The following is a 25,074-nucleotide window of genomic DNA, read 5'->3' on the forward strand; positions in this document are numbered from 1 at the left end:
TGAGCTCTACTGGAAACAATGGGTGTAACATTTCCATATAAAAGTCTCCAGTTGTAATAGTTTAATAGTTTATTGACTTAGTGTTCAGACATGTTTCAGCTGATCCATGATGAAATGACAACCATAACTGTACAGTACTCAGTATCTGCCAATTCCCCTATCTTAGTGGTTGCTGTGGTGGAGACAGACGGTCAATTAGTCTTGCTAACTCTCTGGTTTGGAGTGCTCATTCACCGCAGGTGTCATTTCTTGCTTATGGATAACATGTCCTAGCAGACAATTGTGCACCATTTTAAAACCAAAAAAATAAAATAAATAAAAACCATACCTTGTGCAGCTTGAAAGGTCAGCAAAAGATTAAATCACTGATCAATGCAGACATTTGTTGAAGAGGAGTGCTTCAAAGACACTGAAGAGCATATTCATACTTATGCACACGAGTGAGCTATGTTAATAGATGACAGTCCTTGGTTTTAATGGTTATCTAGTAGTGGGTACTGAGAAGAAAGTGACAAGCTGCGGTATGTGCTTATACAGGCCTGCCAGCAAACCCTCTCCTGATTTCTCTCTCTCTGAGTCTTTGCCTAATGGCTGATAATGAAGAGGGCATCTTTACAGGGATGACATATGCACGTCCTCCACTGAAGACACATATACACACACAGAGAGTGAGAGGGAGAGAGAGACTGGGCTAACTGCCCTTCAGAATATCAAGCCTGACATTAATCTTTAAATGACTGTTGGTTCTTCCACAAGACTTTCAATCCATTAGTGGCCACATCTTAAGATGGAGAGAGATTGCCAGGGAGGAGGAGGCAGGGAAGATGCAGGCAGTGTCTGTGTCTGTGAGTGTGAGTGTGCTGCAGGTGAGGTGGGACTGTGGAGAGACCGCAACGGAAAGGATGATGTCAATGATAATGGAGGATGAGGACAGAGAGAGAATGAGAAACAGAGGAAGGTTGAGGCAACACAGAGGTGTGAGAGAGGAAGATGCAGTGATATAGATAAAGAGACAAGGAGAGAATACAGGTCATTTAAAAATCCTGTCAGTGTCAGCTACTGTACTCCTCCATGGACGACAGTCCATAGAACATCCCCACACACCTTGTTCTCTCTTCTTACTCTCAGTAAGTTAATGGGTTGACAAAAACCACTGGCTCAACAGTTTTCTGGACATTATATTTTAATAGATCATCAGCTGCTAGGATGCAGCCACTTCTATCATTTGGTTTGTGGGAAGATGGAATAATGACTTTAAAGACGTTTGACTGAACAATGACCCGTCTAGTTTTCAGTTACTTTCATGATGTAAAGGATAGATTTTCTTCTTTTACACATATATTACGTCATGCGCTTACTTTTTTTTCTACTAGCTTTTCAGACTCTGTCTACTTCTTCCTCACCCTCTTTTCTACTCTGCTGTTTCAAGATTTTGCCAGCTCCGATTCTTCTGCTTTTTCATTATCTCTCCTTTTCTCACTTCTCCTTCTTTCATCTATTTTTTCCCTTTTCTGTTCTCTTTCCACTCACCCTGTTGCCTTACCTCTTATATTTAACTCACTCTCCTCCGCCCTCTTATTCATTCACTCTGCACTATTCTTTTCTCCGCATCCTTTACCCCCTTGTCTCCCTCTCTCTGCTCCTGCAGCGGTGAGCTATAGTGACTCTGACATCATTACCCTTGTTGTGACAGGTTTCATTTGTACCCTGTGGACCTATACATCAGCCTGACTGATAGTTCGGGGCCCAGGGCCAGCAAAACCCCACCCAGACTGGGACAGAGTAACAGACAGAATGGTCCTAAAAACCACTCCAGCTCAGGTACCACTGGATATTTTTTCATTAGTCATTCTGACATGTCAAACTCAATGCCAGATCAAAACGTACCCCAAGCACTGCTTTTCTTGAAGTAACAATGTGCGACTGTTCCTTACAAATATACTCACTGTGGCTGAACAAATGAAAGAAAAGAAAATCCAGAGGAACAATGTTTAAATACCATTCGTACTGTTTGATTGACAGATTATCTCTGGAAAGTGCTTTACAGAAAAAAAAAAAAAAAATGACGAGTTGAGTGCTTAGCACCAGGGATGGAAACAAAAGGCATTAAATGTGGCACTTAGTGTTAAACTCTTGTTTTTCTATATGGGAGAGAAAATGTCAGTCACAACACGACTTGCAATGTTATTTATTTGTTTTCACTGCATTAAGAAGCCCAATTTTAACAGCATTTTATCATGTGGTGAGTCCTGAAATGTGATTATATTGATCTGTATTTTTTGCATGCAGCATTTCTAAACAAACCCAGAGAGTCAACTCACTATATACAGCACAAACCTGCTTTAAACCCCGAAAGATTTAGCATGGACATCATGTACTGTACATATTTTATAAATATAGCGTTTTATAGCTGTGGTATTCAAAACAATGTATTTATTTTAGAACTAGAAATCACAATAAACTATTTATTTTTAACATTAAACAACCATAAAGCAATAAAATAGGTTTCGTAAACAACAGGCCCATGTTATAAAAAAGGGGTTTATCATTATCTGATTTCTGGTCTGTTTACAGTCCTTACTAAATAAGCTACTCTTCACTTTGTAACCACTTGAAATGAACAAAACTACACCATACTGTATGTCGCATGTCAAGACAATGAAGTGTATAGTGTAGCATAGTTTCCAAAGCAGCTTAAAACTGTACTACTGTAAGTGTAAAAAATGCATAACTGGATTGTTTTTATACTGATGATACATGTTTCTATATTTTAAAAGCACAGGATGGCAAATTTTTAGCATTAACTCACAAAGAAGCATTCAATCTTTCTTTTACTCATAATTGTTCCTACATATTCCTCATCAATAATACTAGTTTGCACTACTCTGCAATGTCATAAATCCAGCCAATACATCAGCAGTACCTTCAGACTGTTCACAGCCCCATTGATCTGTGGTCATATTAATGTGCGGCTTATGAGCTCACCAGCATCGTTTGTGGCGAGACAAAAATGAATCCACTTGAGTCTGTAGCTTTAAATGACCAAACTACTCTGTTTCTTCACAATAGAAGAGATCCCCATTGTATTCACAGATTAGAAAGCTTGGAAAAGAACCATTAGAGCTCTTTATTTTACAGACGCTTGGAACCTTGTCAAATCTTAAATTTGGGTATTTAAGGGCTGGAATTACGGGAGAGGTTTGGAAATAAAACTAAGGGGTATTAAGAAGCCAAAATCCTGCCTTACATTATTTTTGTCATGATATAACAGGATTGGATTTTTTGGATCTCTTTTTTCTTTCTTTTTTTTATTTAGTAATTTACCTTGGGATGTGAGGTGTTTTGTCTGTGGAGAACATAATTACCACAGTGTCACTTCTCAGCACTGAAGCCTATTTCTAAAATACTTCCTCTTTAATTTCAAGTAGCAATTATGTTCCAAATGAGCTTTTTTTTTTTAATTTAAGGCCTGCATATATTCCTGCGAATCCCTTAACTGAAACAATCACATGAGCTCATCATCTAGTGATGACTTTTGGTTAGTTATGGTGATTGAAGATACAGTATGAGGATTTCATTTTTAGATGGCTGTTTGTAGTCATTGTGCTGTGTTTGGTTCAGCAGGGCCTGCAGGTCTGCTCTCACACACTCTAGTTAAAACCGTTTCATTCACCCCAGAGGTGAGCCATGAAAAGGGGAGAAGTTGAGCTCAGATATTTTTCATTTACTATCCACTGGAATATAGCCTGCTGGTGGTGTACGCACGCTTCTGCTTGTGTGCAAACACCTGTATAGGTGAGTCTACATGCAAATATCCATGCATTTTTGTGTGTAAGTGCATTCACATCTTGGCCTCTGCTTGTAGGTATGTGTGTGTGTGCTGAAGACAGTGACTGACCACACAGAAAGCACATTAATCATCCTGGTTTTTTTCTGCCGTCTGCCTCATGTACTGTGAGTTGAGGCCTGATGGATGATTCGTGTCGGAGCCTGGATTCCAACAGAAATGCTGTAGCCTATCAACAGGCCACGAACCCCTTGGGGAATCTCTAGCTTACACTGCAGCACATATATCTCTGGACACTCTGGATCCTCATATATTTATTTCACAGATGGTGGCTGCACTGTTGCTGTCTTAAGGCTGTCACTTACCGGTGAATTAGCAATTGAGATTATTGCTTAAGCCCCATCAGAATCTATCATCTCCAAAGGGTCTGCATCAAAGCCATTGATATGATTGGCACTAATGAAAAGTGTAAGGAAATAGTGGTTATTTTGCTTAAACATGCAAAATCACTGGTATAGACTACCATATGGTAATTTATTTAGATATTGATTCAAAGTGAAGTAAAGTTACTGTCACTGAATACAATGTCATTTCTCTGGTTGTGCAAAACACAAATATATATAGTTATAATTTAGGTTTTGGTGAGAGTGCCTTTAACTGTGTCTCAGTTTGCTTTCTGCTCCCAAGATCATTCCTCTGCGTTTCTCTTCCAAATTAGTGAAGCAGTGAGGAGGGAATTAAAGTAGAGATAGAGGGCAGCTGGATTGGATTTCTGGGTTGGCTAATGCTTCTGTTTGTCCTTCCTTTGGTTTATTTGCAGCACCTGTTGCTCATGGTTTTCTGATCATTAATAATGCAGAGGCAGCATTAGCTCTCCTCCTTTCTGAAGTGGGAGAAAGTAATGTGGACAAGGAAATAAGTCTGAGAAAACTGTAAGTAGGAAGGGATCTGCTGTTTTTCTTTTGTGACTGTTTTGATAGGCATGGTAAGAAAATATAAACAGAAAGAGAAAAAGTTCTGTGGGAAATGCAGAGGTAAAAAAGGCAACTTCAAGAAAAAGAAGTAAAAAGGGACAGGAAAGTACAGAATATACAGATGAACGTGACTGTAGCCTATCTTTTGTTTTTATTCTCATTATGGCTGTTTCTACCCTCCTCTTGTGTCTCTGTAACTCAGTTGTCATTCACCTAACCTTGGTGGCAAAGTGGAAGGTTTCTTGGCGCCTGCCAGTTGTTCTTGGCACAGCAACACGAGGGAATAAACCTCTGTGCTTTCATGATGAGGCGCTTAGCAGATGTCTGATGAACAGCTCAACGAAACTTCGATCTCCCAAGGACACAGTACCTTTGGGTTTTCTGACGAGATGTGCATGTTTATGTGCAAGTTTGAAGAATGAGACTTGACTAAAATGCCAAGGCAGAACATGTGTATGCAGGTACAGTATTTAGCTTGGTGGACATGGTGCAGAAAGACAAAAAAAAAAACCAAAACAAAAAAAAAAAAAAAAACAGAACTTATGATAAATTGTGATAAATTGCATTGGTCAGTCACATTGGTCAGTGACAACAGCACATTTCTAGACAGAAGTAAACTAAAAACAAACAGCCAGCATTTCATGTCAACCAGAACATATTTATATAGCTCCTTATAACCCAAAAGAACATCAGATACAACGCAGAGGCGTACCCTTAGTCTGTATAAGCACTACCACATAGGGTGGTCTGATAAAATTGCGCCCTGTCTTCATTGTATATGTAAATAGATGGTGACAGATGCTTATGTCAATGAAGACTGACACAATTGATGATGACGACCTGGGTCGATGTGTCCTGAGAGCAAAGGAACAGCCATCTAGATTTTCAGGTACAGATGAAGAATTTTACCCCTGGGATATTTCAGCCTTGAACATAATTGAGCCTGTCCACTGCCAAGGTGGATGGACTGCTACAAAGAGAACTGAAACAAGGTTAGAATGTGGATAACATGCCAAATGCTAGCTGTACGAAAGGAAAAGGTTACTTTCAGTGATATGATAGGAGTTAGTTAAAAACAAAAGGGGGAGGGGGCAAAGTTTGAGTTTGCTTTTTCAACTAAATAACTCTAAATATAGCAGTTCTGTATTTTTAATAGAATGATCCAGTCTGCAAAGGTTTTATATTTTTTTTATATTTTGCTTTTGCTTCTGCTACATTAAGGATATTCTAAAAATCAGTTTAGGCTGTTTCAGTCGTTTCCGTTAACCATTTTGAAAAAGTTGGTTGTTTAGTCGAGCCTATAATATAGACCACGATAATTTCTAAATCAGAAAAAGCTCAGAGGTCTCAGAGGAAAATATAGTCACAGCATACCAAGATTATCCAAATAACGTTATCCTTTAGTTTCCCTGATGTATACCAAAAATGTCTAGCTCATCCATCTATCCATTACCTATACCCACTTACTGCTGTCTTTGGGTCACAGGGCTGGAGCGTATCCCAGCTCTCTTTGGGTGAAAGGCATGAATACACCCTGGAAAGGTCACCAGTCCATCACAGGGCCTGTCTAAATAATTTTATCTAAAATATTTTACTGTATTTAAGAATTTGGTGTTGAAAATAAAAATTTTAAATGTATATTGAATATATAGTATAACCTTGCAGCTATGCATTGTATAACTGCAAGCTTGTGATTAATTAATTCAGTGGATAATCCCTAAAACAGTCATTCAAGTGTATTTGTCAAGCTTTTTGCCCAGGTTAAATACCTTGTTCCTCCATTAAACTTTTTGTCAGTTTCCCTAGTGTCAGTGGTGCCAGCATATTAATTTGATTGAAATTTGGTGGCTGGTACGAGAGGTTAGAAGCAGAGGTTAGCAGCTATTGTGATTAAGCCTCATTCTTCCCTAGTGTGCTACTCCATAAGAGTCACACCAGCATATTAGGTATGAGATAGCATGCAAAATGCTTCAGTAGGTTCTTGTGCAGGCAGTTCCACTGTGACTCAGAATGCAAATTGGTCAGGCTCTCAAACCCAATTGAATCAGCCAAATGAGAAGGGAGGCATGGAGGGGTATCAGTGCACACAAAGCAAAGTGTACAAAAGGCAAAAAGCATTCATGCACACACCTTGCTCCGTCTCAAGGTCAGACAGTATTGGGAAATGGCGATTGGTAAGATAAAAGCATTACTTGCAGCCATGGAGTAGTCTGAGATAACATCACATTCAGCACTACATGAAACACAAATGCAGCTATTCAGGGTATGTATTTATTTATATTGGTGCTTTTTTATGAGAGCTTGTATTCCTTTCATGATATTGAGACAAATTGTGGTAAGGCCATGAAAGCTATTCTGCTGATTAACTGTTCGCGGATGGCTTTTTATCTGTTGCTATTTGATGTACGACATCTTTTGCAAGGGCTGCGGTCGAACGCAATCACGGGCCCTTTCATTGCAGGGGCCCCCTCAGATTGCCTGCTAGTTCTCGAGAGAGACCATCCTTCAGAAAATATTGACTGTTGGATTGTGTGCCTGTGTGTGTGTATTAGGAGAGCTGCTTTAGAGAAAAATTGCAAATGCCTTTGTGTGTGTCTACGCGTGTGTTACACCTGTCTGTATCCTCTTACTGGGGGAGAAATAGGAGAAAAGAGCCACCCAGAGGGCAAAGGTCACTCGTCCTGTAAAAGGGAGAAAGGAAATTCCATTTCCTTTGACACATTGCTCCCAAATGCACCAACTGTCTTATCGCTAGGAGTGATGTGATGTGAGGAGTTCCTGGGTTTTCAGTTACATCTTTCATCAAGACTCTCTACTGCCAACCAAGCAGGCTTTTCCTTTCCTTTGACATGCCTCCATCATGAGCAACTACATTTACCTTCAATGAGAAGCAAAGAAACAGAACCACTTTTTGAACAAGGCTTTATTGTTGTCCTCATGAATCTTTCCTTTTTACAAAATAAAACTGAAATGCTTGAGTTTTTCTTTTTGCTAACTTTACAAAGCAAAGTGGTACAGCTGCCAGTGAGACTGCAACTTTCTCAAAACAACATTCCCTTTTTCCATATCTTTCCAACTGTGGACATTGAAGGGACACAGGTGTTTGTAGCAATGGTAGATAGGCCTGTGTGGCTTTTACCTTTACATTTAAAACAAAACTGTGAACAAAAGAAGTGTATGGATGATCATTTTAGTGAGAGCTACCAGCAGGATGCTGGTATTGTCAAAGGTAAAAACCCTTTTTAATAGATCTATCAGTCAGCTGTAATTTTATTATATTATTTTGAATACTCACTATATTAAAATGGTGCTACGATATCTGTCATATCTTTTGAAAAGAAACTTCCAACGTGGCTGTCTTTTAATGGAAATAGAGTGGTTAAAGGTTATGCTTGGTGACCAAAAGTCATTCTGCTTCCTGGAGATACCTGGTGGGATTTCAGCCTTGGCCTCCCTTAGGGCCTACGACCTTGTGACTACCTTCATTGGTCATACCCTTCTTGCATTTTTCCATGCTGATCAAGTGACAGAAAGGTGAGGATTGTCAAAGGTTAATCTACCTTTGGATTTGGGGTTTGTGAAGGCTCAAGTTGGGAGAAAATGTTTCTTGGTAATAATGGGTTTTTCACAGGATTTCTTGATTTGCAGCAATTTGATAAAGGAACATTTGCAGATCAGCACTTTATTTCTACTTGCCGGTGCCAGGTTTGGATTGTTTTTGAGATGTTCAGTTTTAGTAATCACATCTGGAGACTGCAGCACATGAAAAATGTATTTGCCAAAATCTGGAGGACCTCCAGAGGATAGTCATGTTAAATATGTCTGTCTGCAAGAAATGTGGGAATACTATAGCATGACTTCATTATCACTGCAAAACTTTGTAGGATGGAGGTCAGTGTGGGACAAAGGAAACCATTTACCATTCCCTATTAACAGTGATATGAAACACCAGTAGCAATACTGACAAACAGTGTAATTTGGTTGTTAGGGGCATCGGATCATTACATGCTGTATGTATCAATTTGAAAGGCACTGACAAATTATAAATTTTATTATCTAGTTTGCAGAATTTGGAAGTTCCTGTGACTTTAAATAATACTTTATCATGATGATGTCAAAGGCCTGCAAGCTGGTATGTGGATGCACAATGTGCTAATTAGTCAATTACTTTGCCCATAAAGCTCCAGCAGCCAGAAATGCATCCCCACAGCAGGTAAATGCCTCCATGTTAAATATTTGTTAATGGTTCAGGGGATATTTATGAGCCTACACAACTGTTCATGTTCCTCCATGAACAGTATGTCCTCTCAAATTGTCCTTGAGCCAAACAGTGCATCACTACCTGCTCACTCACTGTAGCTTTATCAGGAAAGAAACATCAGCAAATTGTCAAATAATGAAATCCAGAGAGGCAGCAATGAAACATGTGGCGTTTATGGCAGGAGCATGACCATGGCCAAGAGGCAAGCAGAGTTGAACTGGAGTGGAAAGAGAGTCTCAGTTACTGAGATGAAGACTCAGACAGCTGGTGTAAGTTTGTCTTACAAAGACACAATAACTATCTAACACACATTAATTCCCGGCTGTGCTGTGAGCTTTCTCCTTGAATGACAGTAATTATCATGTCAGTCTTGATGTGGCGATACCAACACTTTTGATGTCTTTGTTTAAACCAAAGTGAGAACCCTGCTGCAATCACCCACACACATAATTCAAGCTGAAAAGCAAAACACAGTTGGCTCGCTAGATGTGTTTTATAATGTGTGTGTTTTATAATGTGTGTGTCTTTGTGTGTGCTCTCATGACAGTATATTACAATATGCAACAATTACCCTTTTGTAAAATACATGATAATAAGTGAAAAGTTTGTCACCTTTATTTGAGAAGCAAAAATTGTTTTACGTGTCAAAATACTGTAAATTAATTTTAGTTCATGAAAAAATATATTCCGTTTTCAAAGTCAGATGCCACATGCATGCACCCAAAACCACACAGAAATATGGAAATGCACCTTACAGAAACCTGACCTAGCCAAATCTCCACTAAGTATTACTAGTTCCTCGTCATATCATACTATTAGTCATGATCTGCATTATTGTAACGTCTATTACTAAGGTATCCATGTCAGGTGCTTTTCAGTTATGTTTTTATCTGATTAAAAAACCAACATTTTCCAAATTCCCAGATTGCTGAAACCGCACTTAACCTCAAATTTCAAACATAGTATCAGGTCCATCCATCTGGTGTCTCTGGAGAAAGGTTAGAGGAAGATTGGACAAGAGAGCAAGGTCACGCCACAGGATGCTGCATTTGAACTTGAGCTAAAAACATGATTTTGCCCTGTGCAGAGCAGGATAGTGTGTCATGTAGCGACTCTGCCTCACTCAAAAGATGCAAGCTTGTTGGGGGGGGGGGAATCAAGGTCCTGCCCTTTTAACCGTGTTCCCCTGCTCTGGGTAACAGCCCCTAGGGTAGATAATAATGGAGTAATCCTCTTATCTGTTGCTGCCTTCCTCACCCTCACATATCATTTTTTTCTGCTCTAGTGTATCATTCCATACTGAGCTGGCACAGAGCAGAATGTTTTCCCATTTGCTTTTTGTGCACAGTTTGGCTCACTTCAGATTACATTGGTAAAATACTTTGAAAATGATAACTTACAAGACCATTTTCTGTGAAGACTCTGCAGGATTACTATATTATACTAATAGCTGTAGGACTGTTACTGTTACCACTGAATTAATAATTTAAATTAAAAAATTTGTCAAATTACTGAATTACTTAATCTGAACCCTTGGAGAAAAAAAACTACATAATTGTAGAAATTGACAACATGAATTATGTTTTTTAAAATCATCTAAGAAACTCACAGACATGCACACAGTAGCTTACAAAACCCTACAAAGAGGCGCACATATTGGCACCTCCGTCTAGTCTAAGCATGTTGGATGTGGTGTGTGAAAGGTATCCTGCTGTGTGGTTGGTGACAAATATTATTTTTGCATGTACTCTCACACAGAGACACAAGCAGGATGTGAGGATGAACTCTCATCACACTGTGCTAAATAGCACCAAGAGGCAGAAACCACACAAAACATTAGCATGCTCCTTTCTAAAGCTGCCATGCCTGTAGGCCTTTGGTCTGCAGCTACTAAAAGGTCATAGGAGACCATGAATACTATAAATCTTAGTTACTGATTGTGGTTGCAAAGGCTTTTAATTTTATCAATTAAATATGAGAATGGATAAGATTCTTTTATCCACAAAAGGTCAATTTAACATGAAAGCTCCTTTTTTAGGCTAGTAATGTCTTTGCCACAATTTGTCCCACTTTTTTCCAATGAACGTTTCAAACCACAGTAGGAAAGCTGTTTGAATAATGTACATGTGACCGTCATCCTGGCCAATTCCAATGTTTTACTTAAATCTGAGCAGAGGTATGGTAGAGCAGGTATATTATTACCGTGTTTTTAAAAAATCTTATCTTGTTACCGTAAGTGTTTATAGATCTAGAAATAACGAAGTTGTAACATACTGAAGCTATTAATTTCAGCTGCTGCTGATAACCAACCACTTAACACTCTCTTGTTCAACCAAAAAGTGTTGAATTAATCTCCCAGTCTCCCAGCTGACGGTGAGATTAATTATTTGCACATGTGGTATGCACATATTCCCACACTATTTAAATGTGTTTATATTACCCCACTGTGAAGATAGGTTGTAAAGAAAATTACCCGGGTGTGACGATAGCTTTCAGTTAAATGTCAACACCACTTTTTCTGCATTTTTCCCAGTGTCTGTTTTGTGAAAAGTTGCTGAAGTGGCCTCTAGGTGCCAACTAAGGGCTGGAACATGCTACATGTGCACATTCACGTACATGCGCCTCTTCAAATGTGTGCACGCTGTCCTCAATAATTGATGTGTACATAACTTACATGAGCTGTGCACTCATTGTAGTGGACCCTGTGAATGAGACTACAGCGAGCACTCAGGAAGGCTGGTGTAGGAGAAGAAAACAGGAGAACCTGCAGCGGTATGGTCTGGGAACCGTGAATGAATGTTTGAGGAGTCTGCCAAAAAAAGCATGCATTCAAAAGAACACACATGGGGAAATGGGCAATTGCCATTGTGCACAAAAAGAGGATTGCTGTCTGCACAAACTCTCACAGTCAGGAGTAGGACTACATTTTTTCACATAGCTCAGTAAACCTCTCCTCTTTTTGGGCAAATGTCTTTAAAATTCAAGAATGATTTACTTTATTTGAATGTTTTAAAAAATCTGTGAAATGTCAAAAATAAATAGAATCAGCATATGAGCCTGTGTGCTGAAAGGTTAAAAAGTGCCGTTGGAAGGCCGTAAACTATTTGCTGGAAAACTATCCCTAAGTGAGTGAATAGCACATAGCAATCTTTACCATTAACTTTAAGTGTAACAGCATTATCCAAACCAAATAAATGCACATACAAATTAAGCCTATGATCTGAATTATTAACCAAATAGTCTACTGTAAACCTATTGAATTTAGCATAACTACAGTATTTCCTGGTCCACCACTGACCAAGTTTTGGGTTTGATCACCTTTCATCTTCCAAGCCTGAAAAGTTAGTAATTGAGTCAACCTTGGGATTTATTTGATCATGTGACCACTCATACATCTTTGCTCTTGTTGTGTGTTTAGTCACTGCATCTCAGTGTTGATAAAACTGATCTGTAAAACTTCATAATAAATGTCAGGGAGAATGGCTCATCCTTCTATATTTGCCGTGGATATTTTGTATCTCTGTATGCTTTTTCCCAGAGTGCAAGATTTTCATATTATACCCACAATACCTTTCTGTTCTTTCCAGCACTTCCTGGTTGTACTCAGCAAGGGTTTGATATCATATCACATAATAGAATCTATTAGAGGTGGGGGACAGGGGGATATAGAAAGATATATTGGTTGTTGGAAGAGGTAGAGTGGGGCCCATTTGTCAAGTTGTTATCAGAACCATCCTGGAATTTGTCAGAGTCAATAACAAGATTGGCTGTGCACTGACAGACAAGCCTCTAACGTACAGTGAAATTGTAATTTTTCACCACACATCAATGTCTATGCATCAGCTCTCTCTATATATATCACAGCTTGTTTTGGCAGGGATTGAGGAGACATGAAGGGGATACCAGCAGCAGGGCTGGAATACCAACTACATGTGGTCTGGGTGCATAAATAGCTGGAGAGCAGTTCAGTTAAGACACAACAAGACCCTCTTTTTTTAAGATTGTTTGAAGAGCCAATATTGAATTTAGAGCTAATGTGGTGAAGATGAAACACTGGCTGATCAGACGACCATTAGCTGCATCCTGCCACTACTCATTTTAAGTGGTTTTTCACTCTCCTCTTCCTCTTATGTATGCTCTTTTAAGTGTATTCATATTGAATACTGGGGAATGCAAATCTTTAAATAGAGCAGTGGCTGTATGAAGGGCACATGTGGTGGAGGATGCAAAGAAAAACAAGTTGATCTTTGATGTCAGTGTTTAACTTAACCCTCCAAAAGAAGCCTTAATGAGATTCCAAGATCGATAAATCTGCAGGGAATACAAAAGATCAAAAATGGGCTTCTTGTTCACTTTTACTTTTTCCCTTCAAATTCCCGACCCCCTCGATGGCTCTCTCATTTGTCTGCGCTGTGCACTCCTGGTAGTGTATGCCTCTGCTCAGTGGCTCCAGTTACATCTTCTGCCGCTCTCAGCAGGAACTTGCATAACTGTTAGAGAAAAGTGTCTCCTGGGGATGGAGAGGCAAAGTTGCATTTTTAAAAAAAATGACATGATGTTGACAGTCATAGATAAGATAGTGTTTTCTGCATCATTTGGTCAACTGACAGAAGGAAGGAGGAAAATGTTCACTGTTGGCTGCAGATTCGATGTTGTGGTTGGAGTCAGCTTGGTGTGCCAAGTATCACAGCTGTATCCTGCAATCGATGACCTGGGTACCAGAGTGCTGGGATCAATGATGCTCTCCCTGTTCACACTGCAGGTTTCTGTTGTTTTTTCTCATGGGCATGTGCTACACTCCTATTTTTTTCTTTACTGAGTCTAGGTGGGGAGATTAGCTGCAGTATAATTTAAGACAGACAGATGGGGACGCATGAATACGCACTAAGCTTTATTTATTTATCTATTCAGTGCATATTGACTGCAGATACCTTATATCTATCTGCCAAGAGGGTTGCCCATAAACATTTGTCCACAAGTTTAAAATATATAAAGCATATGGTCCTCTGTAAGATTTGATCTTTCATTAAAGGGTCATGTAAACATGTCAGTGCAAGTTAATGTTAAAAAAATTGCCAGTTTCGAGAGCATTCAGCTCATTAGGCCTTTAAATCAAGGTGAAGAGAGGATTGCATTTAAAAAGTGAAACTAACACTTTGGTCCCTTTTGTGTTTTGTGCTCTTTAAAATTTTGCATGCAAGTAAGTCACTGTGGGCAGCAAGTTGAACCTAATACTGTTATGTTGGACTCATCTGCCTTGTTTGTGAGTAGTCATCTACAATTAATGAATTGAATTGTGTCCTATTGCTGAGCTTGGTACACTTAAAACAGAATGAAGCCAAAGAGAAGAGACTAAAAATGTGGCAAAATTAGGAAACAGATGAAGATTACTCTGAAAACTTCATTTCTAACTCTTCAGGTTTGATAAACAAGGTTATTTTGTGCCATCACAGTTTTTTACAGTTAACTTGATTATTCCACCCTGTACTCATTCACACCCTTGCATTGCATGATTCGCCACCAGTATGGCTGGAGTTTTAAATTTATAAGATCTTGTCGCAATTATAAGCCATTTGCAAGAGGGACCCAGTTCCGAAAAGGCAGTCAGGGTAAACTGGGAGTTTCTAATTCCTCCTATGTCACTGAGGGCTTTTGGCAAACAGTGAGCTCTAGAGAGATTGAGGTTGTGGGAAAGCCATCTCCCTGCTCTCTATCCTAATTCTGCTGCATGGCAAAGTCGGATAAAGAGGCCACCGGCACAGCCTCCAGTGTTTCAAGTCTGATTAATCTTCTGATTAGGGTAATCCAGCAATGCTTCAGTGGAGGGAATCCATCAGCCTTTGGAATGCCTCCTTAACAAAAGAGAACTATACAGTTTGTTTCCCATGTTTTCTCGTTTAGGGTCTCTTTGGATCTCTCTATGATTACCTTTACTCTGAGGTTAAAAGTGTTGCTCTTTATCACATGCTTTATCTTATATGAAACTGTTTAAAGTAGACTTTACATCAGGAATGAGTTCCCTCTGTAGATTTTTGCTGAGTTGCCTCTTGCTTTAATTTCAGTTTAATTTCTGTTACTAAAGTCTCCCAGGTATAAATGCCTCTGTTCGATCAAGGTTCTCTTTATTGTTTAAAGAGACAAAAGCTAATGAAAGTCAGGTAGGGGAGAATGCTTTACTACATGCTACTGGAAGATACAATAGGAACCATTTCTTGATTTATCACCAGAGTTGGAGCAGTGAATAGGAGATGTTAATGAAGGTCAAATGACAAAACACTTTCTCTGGGTTCATAGTGAGGTTGGGTCTATTAAATGGTTCTCGTCTTCACCACCACACACACACACACACACACACGCACACACACACACACACACACACACACACACACAAACTCATTTATTTAGCCCTTTGCTGCTTAATGATCGGAGGACATTCACTTCACACAGTGTCTGCTTTTCTACCGGATAATGTTTTTGTAAAGAGTTCCCACCTAATTAGCCTTTTTGGTCTTTACCCATCACTGAAACACTAAATAAATAGGATGTGCTTTGTGATGTGCAGGCTTCCCAGGAAATCCTCTGGTGTATTTAATAGTCTATTTATTTTTAATAATCAAGCATTAGAGACCGGTGGTAATCCTGTTTCTCTTGGCATGCAGCCTCTGTCTTCGGAAGAACAAATGAATTTGTTTAGTTTCTTAATTGATTTCTGTGATTCATATCGCTGTGATAATGTGGACTCATTTCCACTGATTTATTTCAAGCTTTTCACTGTCACACATGACCACTGATTAGATCGTGGACACTTCATTAATGGATATTTAAAATGTTGGTCTGGCGTTTCAGTTTTGTATTGTTTTGTTTAATGTCAGTTACTTTTTGATGAGGGAGGAATCTTTGAATGAGCTAAAATTTAAGCAGCTCTCTTGTCATATCTACATTTGCCCTGTTTAGGAGACTTTATAGGCATATTGTGGAAGTCAAAATATATCCAAAAGTCCAAACCATTTTCCATGATTCATATAAACAATCCCATCTCGTCGTGATTGAAGCCCCTTTGAGCACCTCAAGCCAAAATTTCAAAGTCATCTCATTTTCATGAGTAGGTTGACTTTTTGAACTTTATGGGTATGTGTGACTTTGAAGAGTAGGAGGGAAGGCTGGTTGAAAATAAAACTGGCACTTAGTTTAATCATTCTCAAGGTAGAGTCTTTGAAGTTGCATATGTTACATTTTAGGCTTTTGGCTCATGGTGTCATATAGAAAGATTAATACATGGTGAGGAAATAAGACATTGGTGTCTTGACACTTTGCCACTACATGTAGCTGTAGGTAGAAACAGCCTTATGCAGTGAGACCAAGCCTGCGACCTTTCAGTTACATGTATTCTCTTTAACATCTAGGCCACCTTCCTTCCTATCCTGGATGCAGGGCCTCAAGAAACAAGCATCACTGCTAAGTACTGCTTGTGACACAACTCTGGTTGGATATCACCTCTTGCAACCATGCTGCTTCAAGTTACACTCTGCACCAACATAAATGGGCCTAAATTTTTAATTTGTGCTGGAGAACAGAGATCACATCTTGGGAGGATAGCATATCTGTAATTTATTTAAGAACCCCGCAGAGGGAGAGTTATTTTGGAGGTGGGGAGCTGGAAAGGAAGTATCCATGTGGCATTTTTTGTTCAGCCCAAGGGGCTTGTAGGTAGACTCCACTCGGCAGTGACCTTCTCAGCGATGTGGAGGAGCTCTGAGGAAGAACATTCTATTTATGTTCAATCCTTGGGTAAGAAACTGTTGAGTACAGAAGCTATTTCTCCTCCATCCTGTGGAACAATGGAAGTGTTTGAATAATTGATTTGAAGTTTTGCTAACACTCAGAATCTTTTTACATTTTACCACAGTAAAGTGATTCGCCAGTTCTGTCACCCCACGCAAGCTCTGTCTCATCTTGAATTACTCTTCCATTTGAAGACACAGTTCTCTGAAGTGTGCAGTGAATAATGCTCAATTTCCCTTGGTCAAACACACATCACCTTTGCTGACAGAAAAATAAAAGCTTAGTCGCTCTTAATTAAACTGGGCCTGATTAGTCCTGACAGGTGTGGCAGGTGTTCTGTTTACTCAAGCAGCAGCAGCAAACATGCATGCAACAATCTGCACTAATTTATTTGAATTGCCATCAAAGCTGCCACTTACCGAAAGTGGCTGAGTGAGAGTGTACGCATGTGAAAGTCAGAGTAAAAGGGGTGGGTCGGTCACTGATGGTGGCACTTTATCATTGAGTTCATCCTTAGTGAGTGTGGATTAGTACGGATGATCCAGGCTTTGCAAAACCTCTGGTCCGGTGCTGGTGCAGGTTGTGTGTGTGCAATGTGTGTGCGTGACAAATGACATTATGACACAAACCAATGTCAGTTTGGAAATCTTTCCCAGAATTCTCAACAGAGGGAGATAATTGTTATAATACCATGCATGACTCATTGTATTTGTGTGTGTGTGTGTGTAGACAACCATCTTCTCTTTTTTCTCTGCTATGCAGTGCATCAGCCACCTCCTCCCTCACAGATGAGCATAACAGCTGATTAATATTTCTCTGCAGTGATTTATTCATTCAATTATTTGTTGTTGACTGCAAGGGGATAACAAAAACTTGTTTGTTACATCTTTTATTTCTCAATATTATATAAAGAACGACTATCTAAATAAGGGGTATTGGAATTAGAATCTTACGATTATTTAATGATTGGGCTGCAGAGGCTTTTTAGAAGCTTTGTGAATAATTTTACCCCTTTAAGGCATGAATTTTTGAGTGTGCTACTGTTCAGGGCACAAATTATGCCACAACTAGAAGAGGGTTCAGGGAAGCTTGTAAGCTCTGACCATAATATCACTACATTGAATTTGAATACTGGAAATTCTGTCACATCTGTGTAGAGGAGAATGTGAATGAGTAAAACTCATTTTTCCCTCAGCAGTTTCAGATGAGCTTTTCTTGAACTTCACATGTGAACCATTGAAGCTGTTGAAATGCCAGCAGGTAGAGGAATATGTGTATTGCGAAGGTAGTTGGAAGAAATATGTGTAACTATGTGGATATGGCACTTTTTTTTTTTTGGCCATCCCCAAAAAAGCATGCATTTTCTGCAACACTCATTTCTGAATAAGTGAAATAGCAAAAAATTTCATGCTCAATAATCCTGTTTGCAGGAATAGAAATCTGTATTCTTACAGGTTTCTTACAGATACCGAAGCTTTGGCCTTTCTAAATGGAATGACTGATGCCCTTGCGTTAGCCATGAGGTTGCGTTAACAAGTTGACTTTTGAAACACCCTGTCGTCTCAGTTTGATGACAGCCACCAATTCCAAGCCAAAGGCTAATCTGAAGATTTGCAGGAACCACATGAAGACATTACAGTGATATGTTTGCTGTCAGAATGAAATATGGACTTTTTCCACAAAACAGCAAAGGCATTCTTCTACTCAACACACGCAGTGCATGCACTGCCATGAATGAGATGGAAATCAGATAGTCAGACAACAGTTTGTGTAGCAGCCATAAACATGTGACCTGGAGGATGATTTATAATAATTAATCCGCAGTGTCCACACTCAACAGCCTTCTATTTTAAATGCCACCAACCCACACACACATATAATACTTACTCAGAACCTCTCCACCCCCCATCCACTCAGGCTTGGGAACACAGCTGTGATCACCTCGGCCCCTTTCCAACCCTGTGTCACCAGCATCCCTATTGTAGGACATTGAAGAGGATGTAGTCTGTCTGTATCTCTCCCTGTTAAACCCCTGCACCTTCACAATACAACACACACTATCATCCCCATCATATCAGGAACCATTAACATGAGTGCCTACAATAACATTATTTATGGAGGCGTTAATATTAATATCGACCTGTGTGCTGTCAGGCAAGCTGATTTACTGAGAGCTTGAATGCCGGGACTTGTAGATGTGGCAGGTGGACTAATTGAATATCAGTCACCACACACAGCATGCTGATACACACGCTCGCCACTGAACAAGCACACACACACACACACACACACACGCACACGCACGCACGCACACACACACACACACACACACACACACACACACACACACACATTTCTGATCCACCCATCAAAAAAGACACTTACAAGCATGACCTCAGTCACAGGTGGTATGAATGGTGCTTTGCAGCATCCATGTTAGTATAATAAATGCTGTATGCACTTATCTTCACAAAACAGGCCGCACTAATGAAACTTCACCCAGAGAGGCTCATTGCTGGTGTCTTTCATCTGAGAATTGCAGTCTTTCAGTGTATTTCTGATGGAGCACAGAGGTACAGGATTAGTTAGCAGCCACAAGGAATAGTGAAGATGCTGGACAAAAGTGATAGGGCTGAATGTGTAGGCAACTTTGAAGGCAACTCTTTCTATTTTCTGTGAATGTTGTTACTCTTAATCAGAGCAGATTACAGCGGTCAGGCAGGGCTTTGTTCAAGGACAGTATATCAGGGGAGCACGCTCAGCTGCTGACAGTTACTAAAAGAATCCCATATATGGCATTTGGGTTGCATTAATTTTCATTGAAACACTTATACTACCCAGGCACACTTTTTGGAAACACACATAGCAAAAGCGATTCAGAAAGATAACATGCTACCAAAATAAAGACAGGGAAACTCTGTGTCTTATATTGGATGTGTAGCAGGGCTGAGTTGAAGGCACTCATGAATGCAGTGAATTCCTGGTGCATCTGTCTTTGCACTGTTAAGGTCAGGAGTCTTACATTCCTGATAAAGATAAAAGAACGCTTAGTGCTATGCTAGAAAAAGAATCTGCCTGCTATTTTCTGTCATATGAATGAAACTGAAATTTTTTACACAATTTTGTATTTAACAAAGACAGGGGCTTTAAAGCAAAGCATGACAAACAATTATATTTCTTTATTTAGTTAAAAAAAAAATACTCAGCTCATGTTTTAGTACAAGTAGAGTAATTAATTTAATGGCATGAGAAGACAGTAACATGTAATATGACTGCCTGACACTCACCTTGAGTTATGAAACCATTCAAAAATAAATTGTGTCATTGAAATGGCAACAATAAATAAAAGACTTTTATTGTCAATCAAATGGTTATGGTACATTCTTTCTTAAGAAGCACTAGGACTTGCTTTAATTTTGTGTTATGAGTTGTTTGTAAGACGATAACAACTTCTGGAGGCAGCCCCCCATGCTTCTGTCAACTCGCTTGGCTTGTGTTCACCTGCCATTCCTTTACTGCTTTCCTCTCCTTCAGCTTGTACCTGCTTGCCCCCCCCCCCCCTCCCCCCCCCCTTTTTTCCTCCTCACTCTTCTTGACATATCTGCTCCTCCTCTGTCACTCTCTGATCTCCTTACTCACCTTCCCTTCCTCCCATTTCTCCTCTTGTTTTTCTCCCTTGACACATCCTGTTGTATTGATTAACAACACTGGATTTCTCTCCTCCGTTCTGCTCACACCTGCTCTTCTTTTTTCACACTCATTTCTTTTTCTTTTCCTTTTCTCTCACCATCTTCTCTGTGGAGAAGATGTAGTTTTTAATTACTTTAGGACATATCAATGATTTTATATCTAAAAAAAAAGGGGAGTGTGGAGTGTGGTGGTGGGTGGATGAGGGTAAAGTAAGGACAAGACAGGAAGAAATCAAGTGCTACCATGGCAACATTTTTTCATTCAAAGAGAAAAAGTTTCTTCACTTTTGCCACATCAAAGTAGAAACTGTGTTGACATTTCATCATCTCAGTTTAGAATGCGGAGGGGTTTTTTTTTTTTTTTTCAGTCAGCGGGACTGTTGACATTTGCACAGAATAGGTGAGCCTTGTGTTTCCTTACATTTGTGCTCTTGCGTGTCTCAGTTCTCTGTACTTCTATTCTGATTTTACCCTGTGTGGTCACATTGCTGGAGAGAAAATACATAGACCCATTTCTGAGCATGCATGTTTTCATTTCCCAATTTGCCGTGCACCATGATGCTCAGCCATCTGCCTCAGCACGGTGACTAAACTCAATGCCAATATGTTGCAGGGTCATGAGAAAACAAACCGGAGCTACTTTCCACATGAGTGGATGAAGCATACCCCAACCCACGTCCTACAGCCAAAAAAAAAAAAATACTGACGGAATTTGGGCATCACACTCTCACCTGTATGCTATTGTGAGGTGGTAGGCGAGATTTTTACAAACTTGGATGTTCATTTAGGTTGAGTTTTATCTTCCATGCTGTTCGGCGAACCCTTCATTCCGGCTGATTAATGGCGACTTGCCCAGCCAAGGGAGTGTCTCATGCAACGGAAGAAGCGGTAGTGCAACAGCGTGTGTGCAGTGAATAAATGCTGTACATTAAACAAATTCCCCCGCGCTCATCTTGGCAGCAAAGCATGTGGGAGGAGGGTGTATGGTAGAGTCTGCCACACTTTTTTTTCCTCTCTCTCACCAAAACACAAAAGCACGCTCATACGCTCAGTTGTAGACAGTTTTTTTTCACAAACTCACCAAACTGATGCTACATGTTTTCAAACCCAACCACTGGAAAACCACAGTCAATTGTGAACTGACATACAGACCTTCACAAATGCACACAGTTTAACTAAGCCTCACAAGTACTGTGTTTACTTCCATATTCACTCTGTAACATGTTCAGAATCTCACTCTATAACTTACTACACGCAAGCATACATGCACCTTGTTCTCTCTCCTGTGATGCAGTCGGTGTACTGGGTATCCTTCTGCCTGTTAGTTGACACTGATTGGCCAGTATCTGACCCCAGTGGCCTGTCAGAATAACGGATCATGTTGACCATTGGCTGTTGAGGTAATAACGCCCAGAGAGGACGCTGGAAGACTGTATATGAGCCAAAGGAGCAGAGGGAGGAGCAGTCAGCAACATCAGGATGAAGACAGATTCAAGTCATTAGAAATTTGTTGTCCTTCCAGCTGCCACATTTCCCTTATCCTTCTATAAAACAACATAAAGTTGTCTTTTTAACAACATTTTTCATAGGCCTTTCTCATGAAGAACGCCCAGGTTCATATATGATCAGTGTTTAGGTGCTTTAAACCTGTTAGCTACCCCGCCCCTTTTTTTGCACATGGCCGAACAATGCATACCCAAATTAAACTAGCTGTTGTCTTTACATTTTATGGGTTATATTGATGACCTTGGTGTCATTTAAAGGAAAAGCTCTCCAGTTTATTATTGTTATGCTGTAAAATATGAAGCTGCGCCTGCTGCATGCCCAGCATTGTCAGGGAAACTTATTGTAGCGGTGTGGGCCATTAGGAGGGGGGAATACAGTATGACACATCGTTGGAAAGGGATTTTAATTGGCTACAACATACGTCAGTCATCACTGACAAACAATGTGACTGGCTGACTTTACTGTCATTAGAAGTTGTTCTCAACTCCAGAACAAAGTGGCTCTGAGTCGTGATTCCCATTGGTTTTCGTACTTACTTACGCTTAAAACGTAACAAACAAGTTTGATTGAGGGCTTATGTGCTTCACAGAAGCTTGCTATGTCAATCTTTATTGAGTAAACGACGAAACTTTTTATGACGAGGACGATGGTTTTATGGATTTACTTAATTAGTGATGGCAAAATCGAACCTTTATGAACCACTGAACCACTTTGAGACAACTACCCTGAAAACGACACACTGCTTCGAAGCATTTGATATATTCAGAAGAGTGACATCTGTTGGCTGGTTTTGTGAACTGCATCTCAGTGGATGTCCTGACAAAGCCTCCTTGCTTCAGGCTGGAATGGATCTCACATTCTGTCTTTCTCTGAGGCTTTAATAAAAGTTATTTTAGTCAAAGGTGTGTCATTGTTTTTGTCTTTGCATAATGTAATATTTAAAGATGATTTAATGATCTAATTTAATGGTTTTAATCTGCTCCTTTTGTGGCTCAGTACCTCTCCGGCTTTGGAGAAGACCTGCTCACATGGCATTGATGTAGCTAGCATGTGAAGGTATATCTTGACCATCTGAAAAAGATGGGGATACATAGCTGCACGTGTAGCCCAGTAATTAAGTGGGTCTTCTCCTCTGGAGAGGTAGGGCTCAGACAGGTATCTCTGGATTTCCACAGTTGCATCTGCTGTTGCACTATGTGATTTTTGAGTGGCACCTAAAACAAAAAGCAAGTCAGTAATTTTTTTTGCATAACAAAATGATACTTATGTTAATAATACTAACCAACTCGGCTGTCCAAAAGATCCAACAGGCTGTCCAGGGCCCAGGAACAGGCCCAGGTTCTTCCTCTGGTGCTGACTGATGAAGTGTATTACATTCATTCATTCATTCATTCATTCATTATCTATACCTGCTTATTATTTGAAGTTGATTACATTCAAATATAATTTGTGTGTACAGCTATGTAAAAGACAATGATAATACAGCTACTGCTGCTGTATTAGGTGTGGTCTCTGGGTATTCGGAGTGCAGGTGTCGCAGCATTGAGGACGTGTCGCTGCTATATGTCAGCTCCTGAGCACAAATCAGGCACTTGACCTTTTTGGGGATAATCAAATCAAAGTGCTCCCAGGCATATGATCGTGGTCTTTTTGGCACTGGTTCTTCCTCCGTGTCCCTTCCTCACTACCTCACTCACTGCCTCACTCAGTCACTCATCTTTCACACACAGAATCTCACACAACTCTTTCAGTCCCTCAACTCACTCTCTGACTTAACTATTTATTACTAAACCTACTCTGTTTCTATGTCTGTCCGGTGTGTGAATAAGTGTGTGGTGTGTGTGTGTGTGTGTGTGTGTGTGTGTGTGTGTGTTATTCAGTGTTTGTAACTAAATTAAATATACCCAAACCTAAATGTAAACTAACGCTCTCCGGTTTGAGCAGCGACTCAGACCTTTTAAAGCCTTGACATATTGAAAAGCTCAGCTCCTTCAAAATTCCCGCGAAGCAGCTCGACACGTCATGTGACGTAACGAGACCTCGCTCGCAGCGGTCACGTGATTTTAGGCATGCTGAAGCAGGGATAGAAACACTGCTCAGCGACACTGTTCAAAAGATCGATACTGTGTCGAGCGGGCGGGCTCGAGCGTCCCACCACTGGGGATAATACGACTTTTGGATGAAAAGCATGGATACACTATGTTCCCACGGAAAAAAAAAAAAAGATATGCAATACTTGCTGTTTCAGTACACGTGTGGCTTCACACAACAGGAAAACGTAAGAACTGGCGTTTCTTTCAACATCTGTACTCAACATTAAGAAACTGTAGTCGCTGTGATAATTTAAGGAAAAGAACATGTGACGTGAAGCACAGCCTTGTGAAAAATATATCATGAGCTTTGATTTCATTACTTTTAATTTATTTGCAGGGTTATTTGAGCTTGTTATGCGTAACTTTCAGAAATATCATATTTTCAACTAACTTTTCTCAACAAAAATTTGGTCCAAAAACAACAGTGAGCAATGTAGTGTGTGTTTTGGGGAGCTCTCCTACAGCAGCCTCTATGTCTGTATCGATCGTGCCCCCATCGTACATTCCTGAAATTATATTCATGTTGTTTTCTTGGGGGATGCTTTGGACACAGAGTAATGGTGAGCCCCTCTGACCTTTCACTGGAGATAACTTTCTTCAGCTGCTCAGTGGAATCTCTTTAGTGTGGACTTATGGCTGCCCACAGCAGCAGACCTGACCAAAGGTATTGATTGAATATCGAGTGAGGCTGTGGTGCAGTAGACATGGCTTCCAGATATAGAGAAATTTACAAAACACATGTACTGTTACATGTACAAACAAAGAAAATGCATGTCTAGTAAGCACAGTTATGTAGTTAAAATAACAGAAAAAGTACTCACACAGACATGCACACTCATACATAGTAAGTGTAAACACACGAATATGGATACATCCTTCCACAAATTTTGGGATCTAAATGTTTAAAGAACATAGGTGAATATTCAAACAAGCATCAGCCATGCTCATGCACATGCCCACACACATACAGATTTGGGCCAGT

The 25,074-nt window shown here is 39.9% G+C and overlaps 1 protein-coding gene across 1 annotated transcript in view; it reads left to right on the forward strand.

Moving 5' to 3' along the window:
- Positions 1-25,074, forward strand: part of ptprsa (protein tyrosine phosphatase receptor type Sa) — a 217,369-nt gene that overhangs the window by 12,176 nt on the left and 180,119 nt on the right. The window lies entirely within an intron of this gene.

Source organism: Mastacembelus armatus, chromosome 4 (genome assembly GCF_900324485.2).
Source record: "Mastacembelus armatus chromosome 4, fMasArm1.2, whole genome shotgun sequence".
NCBI lineage: Eukaryota > Metazoa > Chordata > Actinopteri > Synbranchiformes > Mastacembelidae > Mastacembelus > Mastacembelus armatus.